Source organism: Phalacrocorax carbo, chromosome 3 (genome assembly GCF_963921805.1).
Source record: "Phalacrocorax carbo chromosome 3, bPhaCar2.1, whole genome shotgun sequence".
NCBI lineage: Eukaryota > Metazoa > Chordata > Aves > Suliformes > Phalacrocoracidae > Phalacrocorax > Phalacrocorax carbo.
This window is the reverse complement of record NC_087515.1, coordinates 62720836-62747722: the sequence shown is the minus strand read 5'-3', so window position 1 is coordinate 62747722 and position 26887 is coordinate 62720836. Positions and strand designations below refer to the sequence as shown.

The 26887-nt window shown below is 42.6% G+C and overlaps 1 protein-coding gene across 6 annotated transcripts in view; it reads right to left on the bottom strand.

Moving 5' to 3' along the window:
* Nucleotides 1-26887, bottom strand: part of HIVEP2 (HIVEP zinc finger 2) — a 143221-nt gene that overhangs the window by 70217 nt on the left and 46117 nt on the right. For 3 of the 6 annotated variants that reach the window (XM_064447138.1, XM_064447142.1, XM_064447140.1), the window contains exon 3: nt 7951-8012. The exons of 2 other annotated variants lie outside the window; for them this stretch is intronic. The gene's annotated coding sequence lies outside the window, so the exon portion shown is untranslated. Of the gene's footprint in view, nt 1-7950; nt 8013-17228; nt 17419-26887 lie in introns of those variants that run through there. One more of the 6 variants, XM_064447141.1, reaches the window with a different exon arrangement.

The following is a 26887-nucleotide window of genomic DNA, read 5'->3' as shown; positions in this document are numbered from 1 at the left end:
ATTAAAAGCTGCTTCTGATATGCCTGGTGGGGCTGTAGTCATGGCAAGGGCACCATATACTTTGATTTTTAAATAACAACCTTCACCTGATACATATTAATGACTGTGACACCCCTGTGCTCCCAACACAGAGGAGGTCCAGGGGCACAGGAGAAGCTGGTGGCCTGCTCACGCTCGCAGAGCAAGCTTTGGCTGAGCTGCCTGGAGTCATACACTGTGCGTGCAAGGCGTGTGCTACCAAACGCTCACCCGTCCTAACTCTGCCAGTGCCTAACACAGACCTCGGTCAGGCTGCCTTTCTGAGCAACTCATAAAGACAGACTCGCGTGGTCAAATTTGCCATCCATGACAGAACACCTGCGGCAGTTTGAATACCTGAGGATTTGCAAATATTTCCACATTCGTGGATTTAAAACACAATATTTATTTGGTGCATCATTGTATCGTAATGCACATGCACTGAAGTAGAATCTGGGACTTTAAATCAATTATTTGCCTGCAACATAAAACAAGCCTCTTTTCCTAATGAAAATATATGCCTAAAGAAAGTGGTAAAGAAGGGGCTCTCACACATGAAAAGGAGACTTTTTTTTTTTTTTGACAAAAAAATTGGCAGACAGTATCTGAACGGCTTGCTCCACAGTTGCTTCAAATAGCAGCAATATAATACTCATCCAACTTGTTTTCAGAATCAATATGAGGAAGGTTTGGGTTTTCTAGTTTTTCACTGTTTTAACAGAGAAGACACTGCTGCTGGGACTGCCTCTGCCTATTGCCAGCATGAGAAGCTGAAAACACGCTTAACAATAGCATGGCACGAGCAATTTATATATTAAAGAGATAGCTGTAAAGTCTGATACAAACAGACAAGCGTTACGTTTTCCAATCTGCAGCTCAGAAGACAGGCTTGTTGACCATAAAATTAATTATATAACCCAACTTGTGTTATGTCATCTGAGACCTTAGTTAGGCCACTACCTTTTTAATGTATACATAGATATGTGTGTATATATATACTTTTTTTCCCCACACAACTGTCAAGTTACATTCCTTCTATAATGCTGCTGTGGTGCTAACCTGAAGCATAATGATTGTGCTCATTATAGGGTTATTATGAGTTCTGGGATGAGGAGCTGTCAATAATTTGATTTGCTCCATATAAGGTCTTTGTTGTCTTTGTTGTAAAGGGAATCCCAATTATACCTTTTTGAAACAGTAATTACAGTAATAAACAGATTAAGAATGGTAACCACAGGTCTCCCTCCATCAAGGCGTGCAAGCCCGTGTCTCAGTGGGTGTACGGGACAAGGAGACAGGGTGCTGCCAACTAAACTGCTGAATCAGGCCTTAAAGTACAATCCTCTGCATCCTTGAACAAAAGAAGTTGGTACAGAATACTGCAGTGCTCATGGCCAAATAGATTCAATATTTTCTGCATAAATGAAAAACCTATACACAGTAAATTTTCTTGATTGTTCTGTCTAGCTTTTAGTTTTTGTTGTTTTGCTGTCAATTCAATGCAGCCTATTACGAGAAATGTGTGAAGACAAATGACCTTCAGCAGGAATTTATATTCCAATCACACAATCTTAATTTCTTCCAGAAAAAGAGCCACTGAACTGGTTCTCCAGTTTTCAGATAAGTCAGGTCCAACTTTTAGATACTGCCCTTATGTTGTGATTATGTATTGCCAATGAATTCCTATCTAATACACTGCAAGATAAACTGATACCTGTGCAGTTAGGTTCCAAATACATTACACCAATTCGATAATGACAGTACAAGTAGATAAGTCTCTAACACCTTCCTGTCCATTTATACAGAAGGTTTTTTGGCTGTCTTCTTTTTTAAAGACCTCTGATCTAAAGGTCTTTTAAAGGCCTCACCTCTAGTGAACTGGGAGAGAGGCTTTTGTTGCTACAAGTTCATGTACAAAAAAAGCAAAGGTGTTCCCTTCCCAGGATTTCAGCTTAGCCTTTACCATCAACATTCAATTGAGTTGCAAGGTATACAGTGAATTCTGTTCAAAACCCTTTCTGGTCTGCATCCTGGTTTATTACACTTGTTCGCCTACTGGCCACGTTTGTACCCCCAGGCACCAGTAAGGCCCTGCTCACTGCAGGCTGATAGATCAGTACAAGATCACAGACCTCTGAAACGCTCCTGGCAGCTGCCTGTTCGTCTGCTCACTCGCTCTCTGCCCTAAAGCCCATGGGCTACTTCAGTGCAGCCAGGGCTCAAGGCCTGGGCTGCAGGATCAGACCCCTCTGCTATGTAAAAGAGAAGTTTCAATGTCTAACGCTCATGTGTAAAGGCCACTGAGGCTGCAGTGAAAACCCCAGAAACAACACAGAATGCAGGTAAGTCTATATCAGTGTGTTACCAGTGTTTCTTGTTTTTAACAAACTAGGAAAAAAGAAGAAATTCTGAATTTAAGGCTTCTGTTCCATGCTCAGCACCTTCTAGTTGAGGCAGTTCATCTGATGCAGCAAAATACAAACCAGACATGGTAAGATAGCCCTGTTTCACAAGCTCACTAATATAATGCACTTCCATTTCTTAAGCTCCAACCCACAACTCGCTGCCTTGCAGAGCCTCCTCCCAACCCTGGTCCCTGTGGGGCGAGCCAGGAGCTCGTACCCTCCAACTTTCAGCCAAGCGACACAGTTTTACAGCTAGAACTGGGAGAAAGGTTGCAAAGAGCAAAGCTTCTCGTGACCATGCTGTCCCTACCCACCCCCACCGCTCTTCCAGTGCTGCCCGAAGCCTCTTCTTTTGGGGTTAGCCCCCACCTCCACTGCCCCGAGCCCCTTTTCTGGGACTGGCACCGGCTCTGCTCCCCACCCGAGATGCTGAGGAGTGATGACCAAGAGTCTATTCCTGCACAGTCCACCCCAAACCATAACTCTAAATGTGTCTTCCAATTCTACTCACATATTTATAGGCCCCTTCATGGGGACATATTATTCTTTCAAAAATATTACAGGAAAATGCTGCAAGTGATTGTCATTAAAAAACCTCCATCATAATTTCATTAAAAATTAACAAAAAGAATGCATTAGTGTTGTCCTGCAAACTGGGGGTGGGGGGTTGTCTCATATTATTAAATTGAGAAGGGCAGCAATGGAAAGTCTTTTTAGATTGGTGTTTCCATTCTTTCCTCTTTTGCTTGGTTCAAAAGTCCTGCATAATTAATACTGTAGTACTTAATAAATGCTTATGAACCTACTACCTTTCTGTTCTTTCCGTTTAATTAGGTGATTGACTTCAGGCATACTATAAATTATAATGACAATTCAATTACTTTTTTAATGTGCACGCTTAAAAGATTTATAAACAGGAATAGAGTAGAAAAACTAGAAACACAGCAAACTGGAGAACAACACAAAGTAATCCCGTCTCAAGTATCTCTCCAGTGTCTGAGCACCTTCAACAACTGGGAGATATGGTGTCTGGTACAACCGCAGAGAATTGTGCATTTCTATACGAATGCCCATGTACACCCCTTTTAACTTTTTCGTCTAGGACTTGCATATCTCACTCAGCTTCATGGCAGGAACCTAAAGCAGTTCCAAGGAGAAGTCAGGCTACGGAGTCTTAGGTAAAGTGTCCGTAAAAAGCGGAAGACCCCTTCCCTTCTGTTAAACAAATCTTAAAACTTCTGCCTTATTTCATCATAACACAGTCATTGCTAAAATTTGCAGGGGGCCAAAGTCTCCCACGGCATTCCAGCTGGCACTGGCAAATCGTCAAAGACCATGGATTTCATAATCTCATGAACAGACCCTTCCTAGTCAGGAGACAGAAATGTCTGTTTGAGAATATTTCACGCCATCAGCACCATATACTGCAACAATCGAAGTTAGCTCTTCTGATATTGTTGTTATGCCATCTAGGTCTCATTCCCTGACACTTACAGGAATGTAAATTATAACCAAATTCACAAAGCTAAGAGAACTGCATATATAACAATCGAATAAGAATCAGACCCTGGTTTTCACCTCAAACCAGGGCTCAGAAAAGTGCAATTGATAAACTAAAAATAATCTTTTAAAATTTAAATAGTTTAAGATACCAAGAGAAGAGTTAACCTACCTAAATGTCCATACCTTTCCAACCTGTGGTTGGTCACTGAAAACAAAGAAATCATCACTATTTTCTACAAGTTACCTGCCACCAACACAGAGAGATGACAACATTTGTTTTAAATCACACTGTATGCTATATTGGTGAAACTTTCTCACGTAAAGAAGTCATTAAAATTTGGGCTACAGGAGACGCTTTCCCATCTGGGAGATGAATCTGGTTTGGTGTGACTATTCCTGGCTGTTAATTTAGAAGTATAAAGTACAACTGTACATTCTTGGCATACTTACTGGGGATGCTGGCATCTCTGTAACCAGAACTGCTTTCAGAGAGGGGGAAAAAAAAAGACTGGGCAATTCACAGTGCCCTAGAAAACTGATGGGCAACTCAGTGTTTTAAGCATCATCTATCAACAGTGCTGAATAGTCAAAAGGGAAATAAATTTAAATATATCACCAAGGCACAGTGCTGTGATAACTGTCTCTGGTTTTCTTTTTTAATACAGAAAAAAACCCAGACGCTTGTCTCATGTGCGCCCAGTGAAGCTGAGTGGAAAGCAGATCAATCCCACAGCTTCCTCGTGTGTCAGTCCACCTCAGCCAGCACAGAGCAGGGCCAGAGAAGGTATAGGTAAAAGAGAAAACACCAGGAGGCTGAGCAGTGCCGTGAATCACAGGGAACCGCTTTGTCGGCAGCTTCCGTTCTCGGAGGAGCTGCGTGGGGCTGAAACAATGGCTCTCCTATGGAGCTGTGTCTCATCTTCCTCATCTACAGCTGGTGATGGATGATAGGTCAAGAGGGCAGCAGACTTTGGGTGCACAACCCTTAAATACTTTATCAAAGATGGCAAAAGGCCATATACTACAATAACACAGCAAATACTTCCTTTTGCTGTAGAGCGGACAAATTCCTTCCTCTCTGTTGGCTAAATCTGAAGCTTTTGCTTCACAGCTCAGAGCGTCTGCAAGTTCTATATTCGCAAAACACGTAAATAAGAGGCGTTTTTATTCCTGAGATCGTTCCGTTGTAAACATTCTCACAGAACTGGAAAGTCAGCCCTATCTGTGCTGAAATCCTATGCAGTCATAAATATGTAATTCTAGGGATTTATGGGGTTTATAGACAATAAAAGAAGGCGCGTCTCACTCATTTTAAAAATTGAAACTGCATAGTAAGAATTGAAAAAATTTGTGTAAGTGTGTAACACCCAAACTTTTCACACTGAAGGGGTTTCCTGAAAGAAGAACATTCTGATTTAATAGAAGTGAAAAGTTCCATAAAAAATAGAATTTTTGTCCCTGGTTTAAATTACGCTTACTAAAAGTAATAGGCCTTATGATACAACAAGATACTTAATACTGACAGTTTAACAGTATTGTTATGCTACTCAGTGAATTAATTTAACAAGACATATGAGATGAGGTGGAATACATTCAAGCCATCAAAATATCCTTATGAAAAAGAAAACTGAAGCAACGTTTAGAATGTTATGAAATAAGATATCTTACTATATAAGAGTTGTCAAGGGTTTGTCCCAGTTTAGAGGAGAGGTAAAGTATTTCAGAACCTTCTGCCATTTAAATGTTCTTCCAACCAGTTTTGTCTTCTGCTTCTCCTTAGCTGCTTCTCTCTCTGTTTATTCCCCTAGGTATCTTTAAAACTTGATCTAACTGTTCTGAATTTGACAATATAACTTAATGCTCTAACAGGACAGAAAGCTGTGGCCTCATGTCTGGTTTCTAAAGGCAGCGGCAGAAAGGAATCTCCAAAGAAACCTCCAAATCAGTTGCGATGATTTCAGATCCCTCACCAGCTGACTAGAGAGCATCAGCAACAGAAGACAACCACCTAGCTGCCCACCCACACAGCCCCAGAAGCAGAGGTAATGCTGTAATAACAGAATCATCGATTAATGACAACACCACCTAATACCGGCTCATAATTTTCCCATTTTGGACACTTTCAGAAGTCTGTTCCCATCAAAGTTGAAGTGACTGGTGCGGGCTTCCCGGCAGCGCAGCGCAGCGCAGGCAGCCAGCTGTGCCGTCCCACTGTGCGCGTTGCAGCAACATGGGAAACCTGCGCCTTCCGCCTCCGGGCATGTTAAGACAGAAGAAATGGGAAGTTTCCCTCCCAAAGACCTGACAGAATTTTATGCTACAGCAGTGGATTTGCATCATTTCAGTCAAATGATGTATTACAAACCTCACCATAGATTTTGAACTTAAACGCTTCAGAACTGAGCAAAATAAATGGTGCTTATGTTCAGAAAATGGAAGGTCTTGGGGTGGAGGTATCTCAACTGTCTTATAGCCCTGTTGAACAGATTGGAAGCAGGCCTGTCATCTCTAATTCAATCGAGTATAAATTTCAGATTAAAAAATGAGTGATTTTAATTAATAACCATAATGTGTACTGAAAAGTTTCTGAAACAGTAAAAGCTTTTGCAGAGTCTCTATCACCCAGAAAGCAAATCTGCACATAGGTAACACACCCTCTGAGTATTTTCATTCCTTTTTCAGAGTGTGAAGCTAAGATTGGCATTAAACCGCATCATATTTTTAATGGGGTTTCCATCTGAACTGAGAGACACTTGAGGAGCCACAGTGATGTCCCAGAGAAGAACATTCTGAATGTAACTTTTCTGCTACACCCACCTTCAGCTCGTGGCCCAGCACTCTGCTCCCTTTTATTCATCCAGGTAAGGAAAAGCTGACAGCTGGGGGAGGAAAGAGATGGGAAGCCATATGGAGCTAGAGTCAATTTTTGGTACGCATTTGCGAATAGACACAAAAGAGATAAATGCCGGCATGCATAAATTCATATTTTATCAATATATATTCTGGTACTTACTGTTAGAGTAATTTATTCAAAAAAGGCATTTAAAGGCAAACACTGGTTTAAAGAAAAACCCAAATCCTTAAAGAGATGCATTCCAGTCCTGACTTATTCCTTCCCACAGCAAGTCCAGGATCCCAATGGTGTGAAGCAGGAGGCAGAAGCCCACTCGCTGGGTTTACCTCCCAAAACCAAAAGGGAAAACGGTGCAAATAACCAAGAACCCAAGAGGGAGTTTCTCCAGGCAGCTGCCCAAAACAAGTCCCCCTGGAGCAGGGCCACTTGAGCAAGGGTGGACGACCAGCCTTGTGCACAGAAGTGCTGAGGGTCCACGTCCAAGCTGCTCATGCAGAGGGCAAGCGGAGCCGACAGTTTTGCATGCAATGTCTTGTAATGACAAAGGCTAGCAAAATTACAAGCATTCACTAGTTATTGCTGCCTGTATTTGCTGTACCCATGAATGTTGAGTTTCACTTCTCAGAGTTATTCAAATTATCCAGCCCTCATGGGTCTGCGAACCTGAGCTGCAAGTCTCAACGCGGAAGGGGATTTATTAAAAGACTGCTGGTGCACCTGACCGTGACAAAAAGCTAAAATAAAAAGGTAACGAAACACATTGAACATTTCTGAACCCCAGATTATGTTTGGCCTGGATCCAGCGGACACATTTGATTTCCACTGACTCCCCTGTCACAGATTGCTGTCTCCCCAAACTGTGATATAAGGGCACCACACAACGAGAGCAGGAGGGCAGCGGAGCAAAAGTAGCTGTGAGAGTCACTTGTTCCATTAGTCAGAAATCAAAAATTAAAAGAGCCACTTCAAATGCTAAAGAATGCAAAAACTCATCACTTCCTTCCAGTGGAGGGCAAAAGACCTTATTTGTAAGTATTGATCAGAACACGTGCCACGGCAGAAAACTTCTGGACTCTGTTCACAGGTCTGAAATAGCTCTGTGTCTGGATTCGAGCAAATGGTTTGAATTTTCTATGCTTTTTCAAAACAGTAATAAAAACACATACCCACCTCACAGAATAGAGGCTTCATCAATGTTTCTAACTCACTCTCAGCTTCTCAAGTAGACAGTCCTGCAAAAGTGCAGAGTACCATTATGTATATTTTAATTCCTTTAAAAAAAATTTAATCCTGTGTAATTATTGGTGTTTTGTGTTTTTTGGTTTGTTGGGGTTGGTGTGGGTTTTTTGGGGGTTTTTTTTGTTTTTTTTTTTTTGCCAGGTAGGAACAATTATGGTTGCAAAATCAGCATCTCTGCCTGGAGGTTGATCTCAGGGTCCTGCCTCACGCATACACGTACATCATATTCCTACATCTTCCACAATACATACCATGAGTCTACAAACAGGTCAGTAGGACACAAGGCACATGATGCACATCTAAATCTGAATGCAGAACAAGCACAAAAAGTGGGTATTTTTAAGATCAAAACTCTTTCCTAAGAACCTCGTTTCTTCCCGGTCACACAGTCTGGGTGTGACATGTAAGAAATGGCTTCCTGAGGCACTGTGGTATCTTCTGAATCACTGCCATTACCCGAGAAAACCCCAGGAAGTGGTTTGGATGAGAAGCTGGACCCAACTTTCGTAGGTATCAGCTGATGTCAGAGTACACACAGCACAAAGCCCTAACAATATGAACATTGTGAAACCAGGAATGACCTTCTCTTATCTCCTGCAGTTTGGGAAATAATTTCTATCCCGGTGACTACAGAGCTTAGGAACAAGTCAAACAGTTAATTATTCACTGCGCACCTCATAATTAATATCCATTTCAGGCCAAATCTTTGTATGTCCATAATAACATGAAGATCTCCAGTGAGGGAAACAACAGCATGAGCTTTTGGACCTCCTTCTGCAAAGCAATTCATTTTTCCATAAACAGTTACTATTAAGCAAGGACAAAGCAACAAACCAGACAGCCATCTGTGTAAACGAATTTAAAAGGATGGTGACCTCATAAAATTTTTCAAACTAACACTCTCCATTTAACTTCTGCCACCCCATCCTGCCCCAGCAGATGCCGGGTTCGAGGAGATCCCTGGGTGAGCGGAGTGCTTCCTCTTTAGGGAAAGCTGGTACTTTAAAGCCACAGTGATTTCAAACCTGTGAAAAGGGCATGTCAGTGAAAACACCTCGGCATTTATGGAAGCAAGACAACCTAACCAGCAGCCCACACACCCCAGAGGGTGTTGCCACAAAGATCTGTGCTACGTTTGCCAGCTGAGCTTCCTAGAGGTATGAGGTCAAGCGAGCACAAAGGTTCAGGCCACTGATGATAATACAGTCTCTGCTGAATTGTGTTCTTTTTTATGACCCAGAGAGAAGACAGCAAAAGCACAGATGGCAAACATTAGAAAGGAAGACAAACCTGACAGCCTTAGAGCAAAACTCATGAACCCACATATCGTGCAGCTATCCTGTACACACCCGAGGTGGCCACAGCATCCACGGAGACTTCAGGCAAAACATGCAAAATAAAATACCAAGTAGAACACCTACAGGCAGGTGTGAGTAACAAACACCCAAGGCCATGTCTTGCACCAGGTCACTTGCAGAACGGCCCTTTATTCCATTTACTGAAACCAGCCAGAGCCACCCAAGAGCTAAGAGCAGGGTATATCGGGAAGATGTTGGTGATACCAGACCATTGGTAGCACAACAGAACGAAGTACACAAACTCCTTTACAAAGGCATGTGGACTACAAACATTTCAGTACCAAAGAAGGTACCTGAAAGGAATGTATATTTGCTTCTCATTTCCAAGCACCAGAACAACGTAACAGTATTTTAACTTCATTTAAGTGGTGGAAGGAAGCGTTCACTTCTCCAGTTTATAAAGATATTTCCAATCCATCTAGTGCAGACATGGTAAAAATTACCTCCCTCAATGCCAAGGCTTGTTACACTGATTCTTCTTCTCTTTCGCCTGCACTTTCAAACGATCATTACTTTACCATTCCCATTCTGCAACACCTGATATTTGTGTGCCTGATAGTTGTGTTTGCTTTAAAATAATGGCCGTGAGGCAAAGGTAGCTTGCCCTTCTGACACAGCACGTAATTGTACAAGTGTTTGTGTAGTAATAACCCATCATACACATAGAGTGGCATTTCTCTAATTGGCATTTGCTGAACGCAAGGGCACCCTGTGCAAACACAGTGGCTTTTTTATTGGCAACCTCTTTCATTATCTCACTCTTCCTAACACAGAATCTCCTTTCTATCGTTAGAGAAAAACAAACTGCTCCTCATCACAGCCACAGCAATACTATATATTTCATATTACGTGTGAGTGAATACTATTAAAGATTAGCCTTAAAAGACAGAGTAGTATTAACGGCTGTCCTGGGAATTTGTTACAGAAAAGGGAACAATTCTGACCTCTGAGTCCATGTTTCAGTGCCTTTTTGAACCACTTCAGAGCAAAAGTTCAAGCTGTGTCTCATTTCAGTTTGTCACATCTTGTTGCATGTAAAAGTGAGGACAGAAATTCGAAAGAAGCTGGGCTGGCGCTGCTTTCCCCTGCCTTCAGTTCTGCCGTGTCAACTGATGCTGGCACATGCAGCATATTTCTCTGTTTCCTTTGTTTTTGTCTTTCCTTGGTTACTGCTTTGAGTTCCTACCCAGCCATCTTCAACCGCTCTCCTGTTGGCTGCCATGCTATGTAAAAACTCAAAAATGGCTTAGGAAACATTTAAATCTGTGTTATCTTGGCAAGCAGTTAATCCTGGAAGCAAATGCTACTTGCACAATGGAGTGCCCGCGTTTCCTAGCCTGCTGTGGAGATGTCATGCCTCATCTCGTGAGGCTGGAAGGAATGCACAATGCTTTGTAACATACCTCTGACTTTCCATTTCTACTATATAAGCATCTTGTTATCAGTTTTTATAAGGAGGGAAAATGGGAAAGGAAATTCCTGGAAGAGATTACAATTGTCAAACAAGCTTTTGATATCTTTTAAGCAGCTGAAGCATTAATTTTTTGGCGGCGCTGTCAAAAGTCTATGAGGGCTTCCTGGCTGCAGTAGAAGAAATAGTACATTTAGTTCAACTACAAGCTGTACTTTTTAAAAAATCCATATGAAAACAGACTCATTATTCATTTTTCTGTTAATACGTGGTTTTGCCCTGCAGTTTCAATAATATTTTTTGTAAGACCTTGCAGTCTCAAGAAAGAACTGCAACTTAGAGCTAAGACTTTAATAAACTTTTGTTTATATTATAGTCAAAGCAGAACAAACAAAATAAAGCTACAAATGACATTTTTATAGGAAGTCAAGAAAAAGATTCATGTGCCTGAATATTTTAGTTACAGTATGGTAGGCATGATTATTATTTCCTGTAAAGTCAAACTGTATCTTTAAAGAACTGGACGAAGGCTACTCTGGGAATAGAGCATGAACATGACTTGGGCCTCTAAAGAGTACCTAGATATAAATACCATACAGTTTTAATGCAACAGTCTCATAAGTATTCTGGGAATTTTACAGCGGAACAACGGCAAGATATGGCCATGAAAAATTCGTTTGGAGTCTTCAAAATACCATCATGTTGGATTTCTCCAAATGTCTTCCTTTGTGGTAAAAAGTGCCAAAAACTTTCAGGAAGAACATTTGCAGTGAGACAGGCAAGAAAATTACCTCTTTTAAAAGTGATCATAGAATCCCAGAAATTAGATCAAAAAGGAAATGGCCAAAGTCTATTAGATCATCTTGTACCCGAATAAGAAAAATCTATGTAGTATTTTTTACAGTGTTTTGTCCAGGTCACTTTGGAGTTACTCAAACTCATTAGCTCTTCTGGTTTCCATCAGAAGAACAGACCTTCACAGTAATGATTTTTTCCCTCGTAGTTAACCTAATACCCCTTTTGCTCATTTGCACCATTCTACTCCTTTATACCTCTCTGAGACAGCTATTCCCTTCTAGGTGATCTTGGCTTTGATGCTTTTACCACTATGATATCTAATTTAACAGCAATCAAGGTAGACAATGCTAAACTAATCAGAGTAACTGATTTCTGATTTGTAGCCTGGCTCCCTCTGTAACCAGCAGCAAATTTCTGGTGGAATGAGACCTGAGGTCCTGGTCAAGAGTCAAGTGGGGGAAAAATCACCACCGTTGGCATTTAAAGATAGGCTGTATTTCACCAGCACATGGCCCTGAGTTTTAAGGAGGATGGAGATCTACTGGCAAAGCAACCTCAGAGGTTCCTATTCTCTTTACTCTATGTAATGCTCCATGATCAGTTACACTAGGGAAATTTCATTACTATTACTTCTCCCTGCACATTAGTGAAAGAGGATTTAAAGAGTTTTGTGTCTCCCTATTTCTTTCTCATTCCCAAATTACAGACTTCCAGATTAGGATTTCTGGCTGGCCTTCGTAAATGGAAGTGGAATTCCCTGGAGAGGGGGGAGGAGTTTCACACTGCACGTTGATATCCTAACTCCCAAGCAAGGGACAGCAGATGCCAGGACCTCACAGACTGACTTTGTATCCCCTGTCCCTGAACATAGCTGGTCACAAGCACCATGCAGAGCAATCTCCAAATGTACATTCACTTCACTGCCTATAACTAAGTGTACAAGAAGCAAATCTGCAGAGGGTCCGTCCTTGAGCATGTTGGAATAAGTCTGTGAAAACAAAATGGCTACCCGATAAGGAATTTAATTTCTTAACTTAGTTGCTATTATTTCTAACTAGCAGGGTAGCAACTGGCAATTGTGCTTGAGAAAAAGGCGGGATGAGTTTCTGGAAAACCCCTCAGTGCTAACAGCCTGTCTGCAAAGGGACAAAATCATGACACGAGACTACAGGCACTTGGCAAACTCCTCAGCAATCTTGAATTAGTGCCTTGTACTGCACTCATGTTATTAGCTATTGCAGTATCATGTAAATCCTTCACGACAGTGATATTTTTGAAGTACCGCTGTACTGTCATGGGTCCTGACATTATCAAGGCTCCTGGGGATGTCAGTGTGTGGCATTTCTTTCTCGCCTCCTTTACACCAAGTTTCCAAGCCAACCTGAACACCCTGAGAAGGGCCAAGATCTGCCTCAGAAATTTAACCTGGGCTGGAAAGGTGCTTCTTCCCTCACTGCTCCTTGGGGTACGTGACCTCTTTACCCAGGATAACCCTGTCCCTTACCTGCTCCTGTCTCAGGATTCAAGTACGGCTTTGCATCTGAAAACTGGAGGCTGGTAGGGAGGGCTTGTGGCAGCGAGCAGATGAACAGGGACTCTGCGCTGAGTCACTGGCGGCACACCACTTGTTGAGCGGTTTGAGGTCCTGCAGGAAAAATGCTCACTTTGTGGCACTAAAGAGAAACACTGCCAAGAGCAAAAATCCTGCAGAAGTTACTGCACTGTGTCTCTAAAGGAAACAAAACAGGAGACAAAGAAAAGACTTTGACACAGTTTACAGGAGTTGGTGCCGGGCTACTGATATAAAGGAGGTACCTTCCCATCTGCCACAGTACACTCAAGGCTTCGCCTGCAGTATCTTCCTTCCCTCTTCTCCCCCATGTGCAAACAAATGGGTAGATTCCTTTCAAACTAACTCGATGCCAGGGTAACATCTACAAGTCTATTAACTTACTGACAGCCGGTCCTGGATCTCCAACAGTCTTATGAAAGTCGCTGGCTGCTTGCAGGAAGGACTGAGCTGCTGAGCAAAGGTTTCAGGACCAACATCATCAGGCACAGAGCGTGCAGGAAGAGTTGAAGTGTTATATCTGAAGTGTTATTCATTCACATTATTGTACACAATAACATCAAAAAGATGGAAGGCTCTTCATATATCTTATCAATTGGACTAAAAAAATGAAATACCACAAAAATGAAATACCAATACCGTTTTTCACTTTCCCAACTTTTCTTTATGCTGTATTTCCCTTATACTGTTTCACTGCACTGCTTTTCTTCCTCTTTGCTCTTTATTACTCCACTCACTACAAACATCAACAATATTTATGGATAACTCCTTATTTTTCCCTGCAGCAAAATAATGTCTAAATGAGGCGATGGCTAACCCATACTTCCTCCACGACACCTTAAGAAACAAAACCCAAAACAAATCAATTAAACTATTCAAGCCCTTCCTGACACAAGCCACCCAAAATTGGAGTTTCCTACTATCTAGGGACTGGTTCAACAATTTCAGTGGGATTTTATGGAAACACAAAGATTATTGTGAAGTAACACAATCAAAAGATACCGTGTGCCCTGAAGTAGTGAAATCACTACTTTGCCTCATATTTCAGAATACTTTTACAACACATATCCAGCTCACAGTAGCGACATACCTCTACTTGCGTTAATGATTCCATTAATGACTGAGCAGCACTGCCAGCTTCATACAGTCATTCTTCAAACAAAATAGTGCTGCTAGAAGGGAGGGCCATGGGCAAGGTGAGCTTTGTCTTACCTCTGCTCTTCTTCCTATCCCAGGGCACCTCTTTATTCGTGAGTATTTAAGCACTGAGAGTACTTTGCAAAGCGATACAAACCTATTAAATACCATTTCATTGTTATGACCCTCAACAAATATCCAACACTGCAACAGCCATACAGAGCATGCAGTCATAGATTTAACAGGTAGGAGAGAAATTAATTGTATTTAATCTTTTAAAAAATTTCAAAATGAAGCCCCTGATATTCCTGTGTCAGATTCAGTCTCCATTTTCGCCTCCCAAGTATGGTAATTACAGTCCTGTGCCCACTGGGAACTAGTTGCACACTGAAACACCAACACACTTCACTGGAGGAGGGAGAGGTTTGCTGACGGAGTTATTACTAGCTAAAGCAGCGGATGTTTTGACTTCCAGTGAACGGGCAGTATCCCTTGCTCTCAACACCTAATTATTTTAACTATGAAGGTGAAATACCTGGTTAGCCGTTGTCCAGGGCAACTGACAAGATTTGAAAGGTGGCCATTAAATAGGCAAATGCTTTTCTGGAAAAACAAGGGTTTAGCCACCACGATCGTTGTTCCTCAGTTCAAGCTGTGCAAGCAGAGTTTGGTGCTTGCACTTAGTCACTGAAGTCAACAGGGTTAGGCATAAGGACCCAGGCATCCACCTAAAGCGACTTCACCGCAGGGTCAGCACCTGAATTAGTTTGTCCCCAACGCGACACCTCTGTCACAGCACACAGGGAGGCACCTACACGCACTGCCACATGTCAGTTTGGACTTCATCCCTCTGCCTTGCAGACAGCCCCAGCGCCAAGCATCAAGAAACAGCAGGCAACTTGCTAACGCTTTTTCCTAGCAAACAACAACCCTTTCTGAAATGCTTGGAAGGCTTGTGGAGTGTTTCTGGCAAGTTGGTGATGCTGAGTTTTTGCACAAACACGGTGAATGAAAGCTACCCTAAAATGCTATTACTACCCTAAAATACTATCACTACCCTAAACCACAATGCCCCTAAAAATAGGGGGAAAGGAGGTCAATATTAGCCAAAAGATATTAATGTGTAGTGGGCATAATGATTTCTAGAAAGCTGTGGCAAATAAAACATATAGCAACATCAACCGGTTAGCAAGCTTTTCTAAGCATAGTACCCCAGGAAAATTCACTGAATTTTAATGCAAATGACTCAAGATACATCAAGCTTTTTGTGCTTAACCTTTTACAGATTTTGAATTATATAACCAGTTTGTCATGAATCACAAAGTCTTACTGAAGTGACTGAAAAAATGATATAGAAACAAAGGAAGAGTATAGTTGTAAGTCACAGTTCAAAGAAAACCTTTTCATTCCCTCCTCTCCCTTGATCTTCTGAGCCTCCTTTTAATTGTCACTTCTCTTTCTGCTACTTCTGTGGAATGCAATTCCTAACCCGCACTCAACTAGCCGAAGAGCAGATGAGGAAACTGGTGTCAGACCGAGTGCATGTGTTGTACCAGGCACCTGTCTGCAAGGAATGGAAAGGTATACATAACCTGTATCACTCAGAGCGAGGGCATCCACACTATGACAGCACATGCACTGCTACTGAAGGCAGCTTTATGTAAACACTGTGTCAACAAACGCACAGCCGTGGGTTAACTGGCTCCTGCAGGAAGCCTGGTTTCATTCATTAACTACGACCTCTGGGCTAGTACATGAGGAGGAGGAGTCACACAGGCGAGTTAAAAACAAAGCTCCTGTTTTCCCACTGAAAGTTTTCAAGTCTCAAAATCCTGTACAAAACTCAATCTGCTGTCACCTGAGTGAAAAACCATAGCAGGCGCTCCAATAAGTAAGACCTGCGTGAGAGTTTGCAAGCTCAGCCCATGCAGAGGGCCACCTGCCAACAGGAAGAAGTGGTGAGGAGGAATTTGGATCCAGCTGCTATCCTCCCTCAGCCAAACAATGCCGCGCGATAAACAGCATTAAGGACGTTTTTTAATCATCAATCACACCGTCAGCATCCGTGTCTGCAATTTTTACTCCCTGGTTGCCAGGAGAAGGGCTTGAGAGAGTTCTGAGTTCGAGTTCACAGAGAGCTGATCTACTGTTTCCTATCACAGCTGTGTCAAAGGGACTGAGCCCACAAGAGGCAGGAAGAACAGGGGGGAAAGAAGAAGAAATGACAAAAAGTGCCTCACCGTAGGGCTGACTCAAGCTGCTAAATTCATCAAAGGTAACACTCACAAAAATCTCATAGCTGTCTTTGCAGCCCCATTTTGCATGTCAGCTTCTGACAAAAAGGCAGAGTGGAAAGAGCAAAAGGGGATAACTCAGTATCTGCAGTCCTTATTTTCATAATGTGAAGTACTGAACACCTGGAAAATGAACTATGACCACATCCTCAGTAGGTCACTGTGGCAGGTGCAACTTAACCTTAAAACCACATAGCCTACTGCACCTTCAGATTTAGCCCAGGTAGCACCTGGGTTAAGTACTCCAATAAATCCGCTCGCTGCTCATGGGCAGAAACAGAAAGGGTTAAGAAAACAACCAGGCTGCAGCTGAAAATTCCACAGCACTTCCCTCCACAGAGCTGCAAGCTGCACGTCTCCCTGGGATAAAACTGACCGACCGACGAGCTCCCCTAAAGATCAGCCCGTTCAACACATTGAAACGCCGCTGCCACTGGCAGACACGTATGGCTGGAGAGCTCGGGAGAGTTAGAGCATCACGGTCGCTCGGCGGTCCTCCGGCACAGCCGATTCCCTGGCGTCCGGGAAGCGCACCTTTCGGCTACACATCGGAGCCGGATTCACCGCCTTGCAGCCGAGGAACCCCCCTCTCCTTCCTCCCCGCCTTGGCCCCCGGTGAACACCCAGTATCTGGGTACTACCTGCATTTATCAGCAGAGCCATCCCGTGTCTTCAGTCATTCAAGGAATTTAACAGCCTGGAAATTCCTGTTGTCCATTATTTGAGGTCACAGATAAAAGCTAAACAGCAGCCGTGACTCCCATCAATCATAAGTCACTCACTGATAGAGTGTATGGTAGGAGACCTACTGATGTAAGCTAGTCACCAGAGAAAATACCCACTGATGACGCATATCCAGGCACAAAAATAGTTACAGGGCCCCCAAAGGGATTATTCAACAGCCTACATTTAGATATTCTTACAAGAGACCCGCAGTCAATTTGCTGCTATTAGATGGCTGGGGAACATTGAAGTTTAAGTTTCCTCAGCAGACATAACCACAAATAGCTGGTTTAAATAAGCTACTGCAATTACAAGCTGTTTTGTAAATTTTAACACTGCATTATAGGGATTAAGTCTAAACAGAACCACTGGCTACAAAATGCTGTATAGCCTTTGCTCTTACTATTTACCAGTTCCTTCTGCCTATTAGCCAGCAATGAAAAGAACAATTTAAAATTAATTCACAAATGCTCAAACTAAGTCCCTTGCGCTACCCAAGAGCAATGTTTGTTCTAAAAAAAAAAATCAATATATGTGAAATGGTGCAGGATATTTTGCTGATGCTTCAATGCTACCTGGATCAACTTTTTTGTAAAATACTTTTGGCTTACTTTTTACCCCTCTTTGGCATTTGCCTCTCTACTACTCAAAAAAAAAAAAAAAAAAGACCTGAATTGTTAATCTGTCTTGCACAAATCAAAACCATGTAAAAGTAAATTATTGACAACAGGCAAAACAAGGTAGCATGCACCTGCTTTGAGCAGGGGCTCAAAGATGACCCCCAGAGATCCCTTCTGGCCTAAATTACTCTATGATTCTGTGCAACTGGATTGTTGGGGTTCTTTTTTGCATTAACTTTGCCTTGCATTTTTTGCATTAACTTTGCCTTGCATTTTTTGCAAGTTAAAAACATAATCCTCTAAATTAACCAGTCAACTGATAATTCCACAATACTCTTGCCCCCCTCAACAGTTTCAGGATCATTCTCATGCCCTCACAGCAACCAAATTTACTAGGATAAGACTGAGCCTCCTAACACTGCTGATGGCGAGACACTGACTGTGCATTTCTGGCAATATTAAAATTTTTATTTTTTTAATTAACTGATTTTAACATCCAAGCCCTCTTTTCAGAAGCAATTTTAGCTTAGGAGTCTAAAAGTTAATGACTTTCTATTGCATATTTAAAATCTAAATATAGGAAAGTATTTTATGACTCCAATGCCTACTTCATTGACATACTTTTGGAAAGCATTACTTAGCCAAACAAACACTTAGGATTTATAGTGTTTACCCTGTTAAGCAGGAGAAAGAAATGTCCCAGGATACAAACCTGCCTCACTTTCTTAATCTGTGATAACATTATTAAAAATAATACCGAAAATTATTTTTAGCACAACTGTTTTGCAAAGCCTTCACGTTTCTCTCATGCATCTATATGCTGGCAGTCCACATGGCCTAATTTAAGAGCCCTAAGAAGAAATATTCATTGGTGCCCTCTAGCTGATTATCCTAACCAATTTGCTGCAGACACCTAGCACCAGTCTCTCTTTCCTCCTCCTGTCATTCATGGGTCTTTCACTGGTGCCCACTCAATGCGATACAACAATTCACTTCCTACAGAATATGTGGGAGTCAAAACATTCAAATCCCCTTGTGCTCTCAATTGTAGGAGCTCTTACAATAACACAAGTGTCATGAAAAATAGGAGAGGTGTAAATGTGTACCATAGCACCTTACCAAGAACCTGTGAAGTACCTAGATACACTTTATAGCAAGTCTGCAAATTCCATGGGAAATTACAACCTGCAATGTTTCACACAAAGCCCCTCACCCGTTCAGAAGTGAGTACTATAATCACCCCCTTCATCAAGAGCCTTTAAACAGCTTATGAGCCATATATTATGTTTTACCACGCATTCTGAAATTCGTGTAAACTTAGTCACTGATGGATCAGACAGTTTCACAACTCACAGCCCGGGACCTCCCTTTTGCCATTGCAAAAGCCTGAGCAAGCAGAGAGAGCGAGTTTGCCTCTTTCGCTCTGACAACTTTTGCACTCTGACAAAGGGGTGCACTCCCTGTTCCACCCACTGTGCCCCACTCCCCGGAGGCCCTATGGGGTACCACGGAGGTACGCAGACCCATCACCACACCGTCGCATGGCTGTGGCAGGGACGCACCTGGAGCACTGCTGCATCTTCAAAGCTGTACAAGCCACGAGGCAGGGATGCTAACGCATACCGTACTGGACACCATCTCTAGGGTGACGGGTGAGGCAAACAAAACTGTGTCCAAATCCTAAATAGGAGATCCCCTGGCTGGAGGGAAATCCCTCACCGAGAAAGAGCTGCCCCAGGAGACACCGTGCCTGTGGTGTCCCTGGCACCAAGGGAGGAGCAGCACGAGGTGCCCACCAAGCGCAGGCTGCCAGGACAGCTCTTTGGCAACTCCACCAGCGGGTGTATCTGCTCTGAGTCACACCAGCAGCCACTCAAAGGATGTGAGAGGTAGGGAGGCTGTCTGGAAAGCAGGGTTAAAGCTCTGTTCTCTTCCTCCTTGCCCAGCTGCATGAGGCAGAGGCTGGCCAGAGCTGGCTGTCTCTTCGCATTTAGTTCAAGACATAGAGATGTCCATAGCACCATATCAACCATCAATCAAAGCAAACCTAGAAGGGAGACCAGGATCTGAAGCTCAACAAAAATACTGGGAGATAGACTAACTTTTAGGGCTGTGTTCATAATTCTCAAAAAGTCTGTTTATACCTTGATTGGGAAAAAGAAAGCTGCAGCATACAGTCTCTTGTTTCTGTGTCTGAACAGCAGCTGTAAAGCAATTATTGCTGAAAAGTTTAGGAGGCGCCAGGCTGCTCCTGCAACATCCAGCTGTGCTTGGAAAGTTACCTTCCCATGTGCCTTTTGCCTGTTGAAACACAGAACGGGTTAACCCCAGTGTCAGGCATTTTGGAAGGGTCCTGGGGTTCCATTTCTCTAGTACCTTAGTACACCATTACAGCTAACATTACTTTCACACACACCACCAGGAAAAGAACACCACAGACTCGGTCAATACTCATTAAGGGGATGCAATCCAAATCTCTACATCATTAAAAAAGCAAGGGGTTGTTTGAACAAGGAATAGTCAAAACCCTTTGTTCACATAAAAAAGGCATTTTACTCCATTTGGAAAATGAGATTTTTGGCATAGTTCACTTTTCTTTTTTTTTTTTTTTTTTTTTACAACCAGCTGTCGGTTCTGTCAGTTCTTATCCAGGAGATCTAGCACAAGGCTGGTTTGTGTGACTACTTCTGGAAGCCAACACCCTTTTCAAAGGCCTGTTTTCTTGAAACATAAAGGAACCCAGCAAATCCATGCAGAGAATAGGTACAGATGTGGGAGTGCGACAGGTGGGCGGTGAAGGTGGGATCTGTGGGGTAAAAGAGATGTGAAAAAATGAGGATCTGGTATGAGCAGGTTTTACTGTTCCCAGTAGCAAAAATGTATTGCTTTTCAACATAGAGAAAAAACTAATGAAAACAGGTAAAGGACAGAACAGGAATCATAATGGTAACTAAATGTACCCATCTAAATAAGTATAAAAGAGTGCAGAGACATCCTGCTGCAACAAAGCCTCATGATAGTTTTTAAAAATGCCATATTTGAAGACGGAAGCTCATGAATTATCTCTTACTGACCCATGAGTATCCAATTAGGAATACACATTAATGTGGTGTAGGAATACTGTTTATAAAAAGTAAAGAGACTATTAGCTTTCTGAACAAACAGTAAGAGAACACCCCAAACTAGCAAACTATTTTTTAAAAGTTTCGGCAACTTTTGAAACAAGGAGCAATATTGGAAAAGATGTTTGGGTCTCTGAGGATGGAATAGTATGGAGATTTAGTCACTGTGTCATACAGCATTAGATAAACCAAGACACTGATGTCAGAAACATAAAAATAGTCATGCTATTCTCATTCTGCTTGCACATCAGTATCTTAGGGCTTTTCTCCCAACGCTAACATTGGCAAAACAGGTAATATTGGTTATAACTGCAAAGCAATATTAAAATATTATAGAAGTAGAGGCTTCTGAGCCTACATAATGATTTTTCTCTATTTGGAAGTAGGAATCTGATACTTCCCCTTGCATGCAAACACCCCTGAAGAAATCTAAAACGAGTAACAATGGATGACGGTGGTGGTGGGAGTTGTGCTTATTTTAGATATTTAATATGAAAATCAATATTTTTATTTTTGGAGATAAGTGTACTTGAAATTAAATTTCAAATTATCACTACCTAGTCTAAACTGGTTACATTTGGTAGCATAGTTAACAGTAAATTACAGGGTTTATGCTAAAGTTTTAAAGCAAATCAAACCATGAAAACTAAGGAAAGCTGTGCCTGAGCACCTGGAACCAGGTTTTGTTGAAATGAGAAACTAGCATTTGATAGCAATAGCCTCTTCTGCAGCTGCAGCAAAAGGATCTGAGGGATCTTCATTTCACTGAATTTAGTTTGGATCTGTTAAATGACAAGCTTGTTTACAGTTGAATAACTGTAGGTTGAGGAAAGTGTACTTTCCTTTTCCAAGATATTCATTATTAATATCTGAAGGTTCTTTTGAGATCTATTCTTCACCAAAATTCTTCAAAAGTATTTTTAGAATATGGTGATGAAAAATAATAGTAGCCTCAACAGTGTGTTCACATCATATGTATGCCACTTGACTTGAAGGGACCAAATAAAGTTCACCATTAAAACACGACAGGTTTATTCTATATATTATTCTACAGTGACTGTGCTGGTGGATAAGGGAAGAGAAACTGATGTCATCTGTCTTGAATTCTGTAAGGTCTTTGACACAGTCTCACACAACATCCCTGTCTCTCTACATTGGAGAGATACAGATTTGATGGATGGACTATTCAGTGGATAGGGAATTGGCCGGATGGCTGCATCCAGAGTTGCAGTCAATGGCTCAGTGTCCAAATGGAGATCAATATCAACTGGTGTCCCTCGGGGTCCATTTTGGGACTGATACTGTCCATTATCTTCATTAATTACATAGTGGGATTGAGTGCACCCTCAGCAAGTTTATGGATGACACCAAGATGAGTGGTGCAGTTCACAATACACTTGAGGGAAGGGATGCCATCCAGAGGGATCATGACAGGCCTGAAAAGTGGGCCAATGTGAACCTCATGAAATTCAACACGGTCCAGTGCACAGTCCTGCACCTGGGTTGAGGCAATCCCCAGTATGAGTACAGACTGGGTGATGAATGGATTGATAGCAGCCCTGTAGAGAAGAACTTGGGGATATTGGTAGATGAAAAATCGGGTATGACCTGGCAATGTGCACTTGCAGCCCAAAAGGCCAACCGGATCCTGGGCTGCATCAAAAGCGTGGCTAGCAGGTTGAGGGAGGTGATTCTCCGGCCATAGTGTGCTCCTGTGAGACCTCACCTGGATACCACATCCAGTTCCGGGACCCTCAGCACAAGACAAACACAGACCTGTTTGAGTGGGTCCAGAGGAGGGCCACAAAAATGATCAGAGGGATGGAACACCTCTCCTATGGAGAAAAGCTGAGAGAGTTGGGGTTTTTCATCCTGGAGAAGAGAAGGCTCCAGGGATCATGGCCTTTCAATACCTAAAGGGGGCTTATAAGAAAGATGGAGAGAGACTTTTTACCAAGATCTGTAGTGACAGGACAAGGGGCAACAGTTTTGAACTGAAAGAGCATAGGTATAGATTGGACATAAGGATCAAACTTCTTGTAGTGAAGGTGGTGAGACAGTGGAACAGGTTGCCCCGAGATACTGTAAAGCCTTTTATTTGCAAAAAAAAAACAAAACAAAAAAAAAACCAACCAAAAAACAATAACTGCAAACAAACTGTACTGAAAACACCTTCATTTCAGTTTGAAGTTTGATTGCAAAGCTGCACAATCTTCGATTGCTCATAGGTGCTGCCAATAAAAACCCAATTCTGAATGTACACCTAACTCCATCTGGAAAGGGAAACACACAGAGAGTGACTTGGGATCATCAGAAGTGGGGAGTGGAAAAAGGCAGCATAGGAAACACCACTGTCCTTCACCATCATCTTCTCAGTATCCATTCCTGATTACTGTGATAATGTAACATAGTATTTAAGTGCGAACAACCTTGCACGTACAAGATCTGATCTGCCTGTTGAGGATACAGTTTCATGGTCTGGTGAGGTCAGTCCAATGGCGAAATGCCACCCAAGGGGGAGAGATGCCGCTTTGCTTCTTTCCCCCCACACCAGCCGTGTGCTCCTGCCAGCTCTAGAGGTTGTCTCTGCCCATGAGGAGCCAATCCAAGGTGCTAACCCATCAGAAACCCCTGGCCGCCCAACAGCTCACTGCCCATCCAGCTGCCCAAACCAGCCCAGCATGGATTCAGGCAGGCAGCTGGAGAGGACAGGTAGCAGGAGCAGCCCCTCCAGGATGTGAAGCTACAGCCAGGACAGTGGGAAACCCTTCCTCAAACCCCAATCACCTGCTCACTCCAAGTTTCGGCAGCGCTGGAGAGCCCGGGCTGCAGAGAGAAAAGCCAGCCTCTCAAAGTCAAGGGCTGTTTCAGACATAGCTGCTGACAGCTTCAGTGAGGACCATCAGGCAGCCAGCAGGACTGGGGAGGAAGCGCAGGGGGAGGAGGGGGGAAGGTCCAAACCACCCCATGCAAAGGAGAGAGCCCTACCTCGGCTGCTGGCAGCCTGCCTGATGGCCCCTGCCGCCAGCACCCGCCAAAAGCGGAACTTGCGCCCAGAAGGTGAATTTAGCTCTGTGTTGATTTGCTTATTAGGCCTGTCAAAACCAAGTATGTCCGATGTTTCAAAACTGTCCATTTCTGGTATTTTTGAAAACATTTGTCCATTTTTCTCCTTCATGCCAAACTACACAGCTTAAATCCATGAGTGCTTCTTCTAAAAGAGGCTGCAAAAAATGTTGCAAAATTGTTTCTTATTACCCAACAATCAGGGAAAAAAAGGATCAAACTCAGGATGTATTCTTCAAATATCAAATTTATTGATAAAAGCACAATTGCCAAATCACATTACTTCACCTTTTCTTTTTTTCTTTTTTTTTTAAATAACACAGATAACAATATGAAATCTTGTAGACACTCTCCAGGGATATCTCCTCAAATGACAGTTTCTCTCATTAGTTATATTCAAATTCCTCTCTTCCTGGGATTCCCTCAAACCACCAGCTATAACTGTTATCTCTGGAATATGTTAAACTAAGAAGAAAGCATTACCTTGCCTATTTGGCGTAAGAATAGGGGGATTTCCATCTTTTCTCTTATAGGAATGCCTACTGAAATTAAAGGTTTTGAGTTGCGTGTGCTTACGCACTCATAAATTTGACTCTTCTCTTACAGACACCTCCTTTTCTTATGAAAAGTTCAAAAGTTCAGTTAGCAACAATGTGATGTCTTAGCTTGCTGCACAAGCTTCTGCGTGAGTTAATGAAGAAATTAGAGGACTATAATGCATGGCAGTACATACACCACATTCAATATTATGAACTGTTGTTAATAAGGTTGAACAAAAATGCCAACATAGACTTACTTACGATTTTAATTATTTATAGTACACATAAGCAGCCTATCTGTAAGAAGTTAGGCTTAATCTCTAACAGACTTCCTGCTGCTGTGCTGCCAGTCTCTCAGTGCAACTGTGGCCGTTCTTAATTAAATAAATAATTCACCCTGGAAGATTTCATTGAGTGCCAGCCACAAGCACCGGGGCTGGGTGAAAAATCACTGCCGGCAGCGTGCCAGCACTCCTTCCTAGAATCTACGGAAAATGGTGATTTCCCTACAGTGAACATTTTGCATAACCATTCCGCACAGTTTAATGATCTCTGCCATAGCACTGTAGTAAACCCCCCTGAAATTCTGTGTATTTTAAGAGTACCCCATGTTCTGTTGATTTCATTCTCTATATCTTTGTGTGACTTTTTGATCAGTTGTGGAGCTTCTTGTACAGAATCATCTGCCTCTTCTGTTTTTGTTTTGTTGTGGTTTTTTTTTAATTTAGGGTTAAAGTCCTCCTCACTATCACTTCTTGTTATGTCACTGACTCAAACCCATCCTTCAAAGACGGCATGTTACTGCTCTAAGTCTACAATCATCCCCCACTTTGATTTCCACCTTACTCCTATCAGCTTTACCAACGAAACACAAGTTACTTCCTCCTCTACCAATCCACTCTTATCAGTATGCACAAAACCTGCTTTTAATGTTTAACATTTACTGCACTATACTGCTATTTAGGCATTTTCATAACCGAAAAAATGAGGAAAATTCCCACTTTGTGCTGTGATATCGATCTATTTTAAAATCCATTGCAAGATCCCACAATAAATATTATGGTGTGACTTCAATACCTGACAGCAGTGTAAACATCAGCAAATTTTCATGGGCAATCACAGGTATCTCAATTATCCAAATACTGTCTCAGTTATCAAAAGGGCAGCCTGACCTACTCTATGGTCAATGTCTTTCTGTGCGCTAGCGATTTTGGAAAAACTACGCAGAAAAAAGTCCTTGGGTGCTCCTTCACAGAAAATTTCTCTTTATATTTTTGCGTTCAAAACAAAAGATGTGATCACCCCCATGCAGAAGAGCTCAGATGGTTTGGGGGTCTGGGCTCACCACCGCCTGCCCCATGCCCCAGAGCCGAAGGGTGAGCTCCCGGTCTCCCCACTAGGTCAGGTAAAAACATGCCGACATTTCAAGAAAAAGCCAGCCACCTTGATGGGGCTGCCCCACTGAGGAAAAAACAAAGGAAACACATTCTTCTCTGCATACAATTTACCCTAAGGCACATAACCGCCCAAGTGTTTCACACCAGTATTTCAGAGCTCTCAAAACTCTGCTCGACCACCTACCACTTTTTGGCCAACTGGCTGACCCAGAAAAGCAGAAGAGAAACGATGGCCGCTGCAGGGAGGAAGTGTCGAGCACAACTTGCGAACCTGCACACCTCTGCACGGGAAGAAGTTGCTTGCTGGGCACAAAGAGCATCAGCTATGGCTTGCCCTGGAATGAGCAATGCAATGGAGGTCGGACCACAGAGGTCACGAGAAGAAAGGAGCAGGAAGAAAGAGCACACCAAGGGAAAGAGCTTTCTACTTCTGCTGCAGTTAACTCCCCTAAATTTCATCCCTCCTCCTGGTTCCCCAGTTTCCAAAAATAACCTATACAAAGGCAAGAACTGCAGAGGCAGGGCCTTAAAAGAGCTGCAGTTGGAAAATACAAAAAGGTGTCAAGGGAATTGAAAAAAATAAAAGACACACTCTTTTTGGAAAGAAATTGTTTTGGAAAGAAAATCTTTTAGTGTGGAAGCATATCGGCAGGGATGTAGGTCAATAGCTGGAACCAGCACCCATGGGGTCTCAGGTCCTGGGGGCTGGTGCAGGCGGCTGCAGCAGCAGAGCAGCCACAGGGGACGGGGCTATTCAGCCTCTCCCCAGGTGGCTGGTGAAGGCTTGGGCTGGTCTCGGCCATTCCTGCCCTCACGTGCAAATGGTTTCTGTT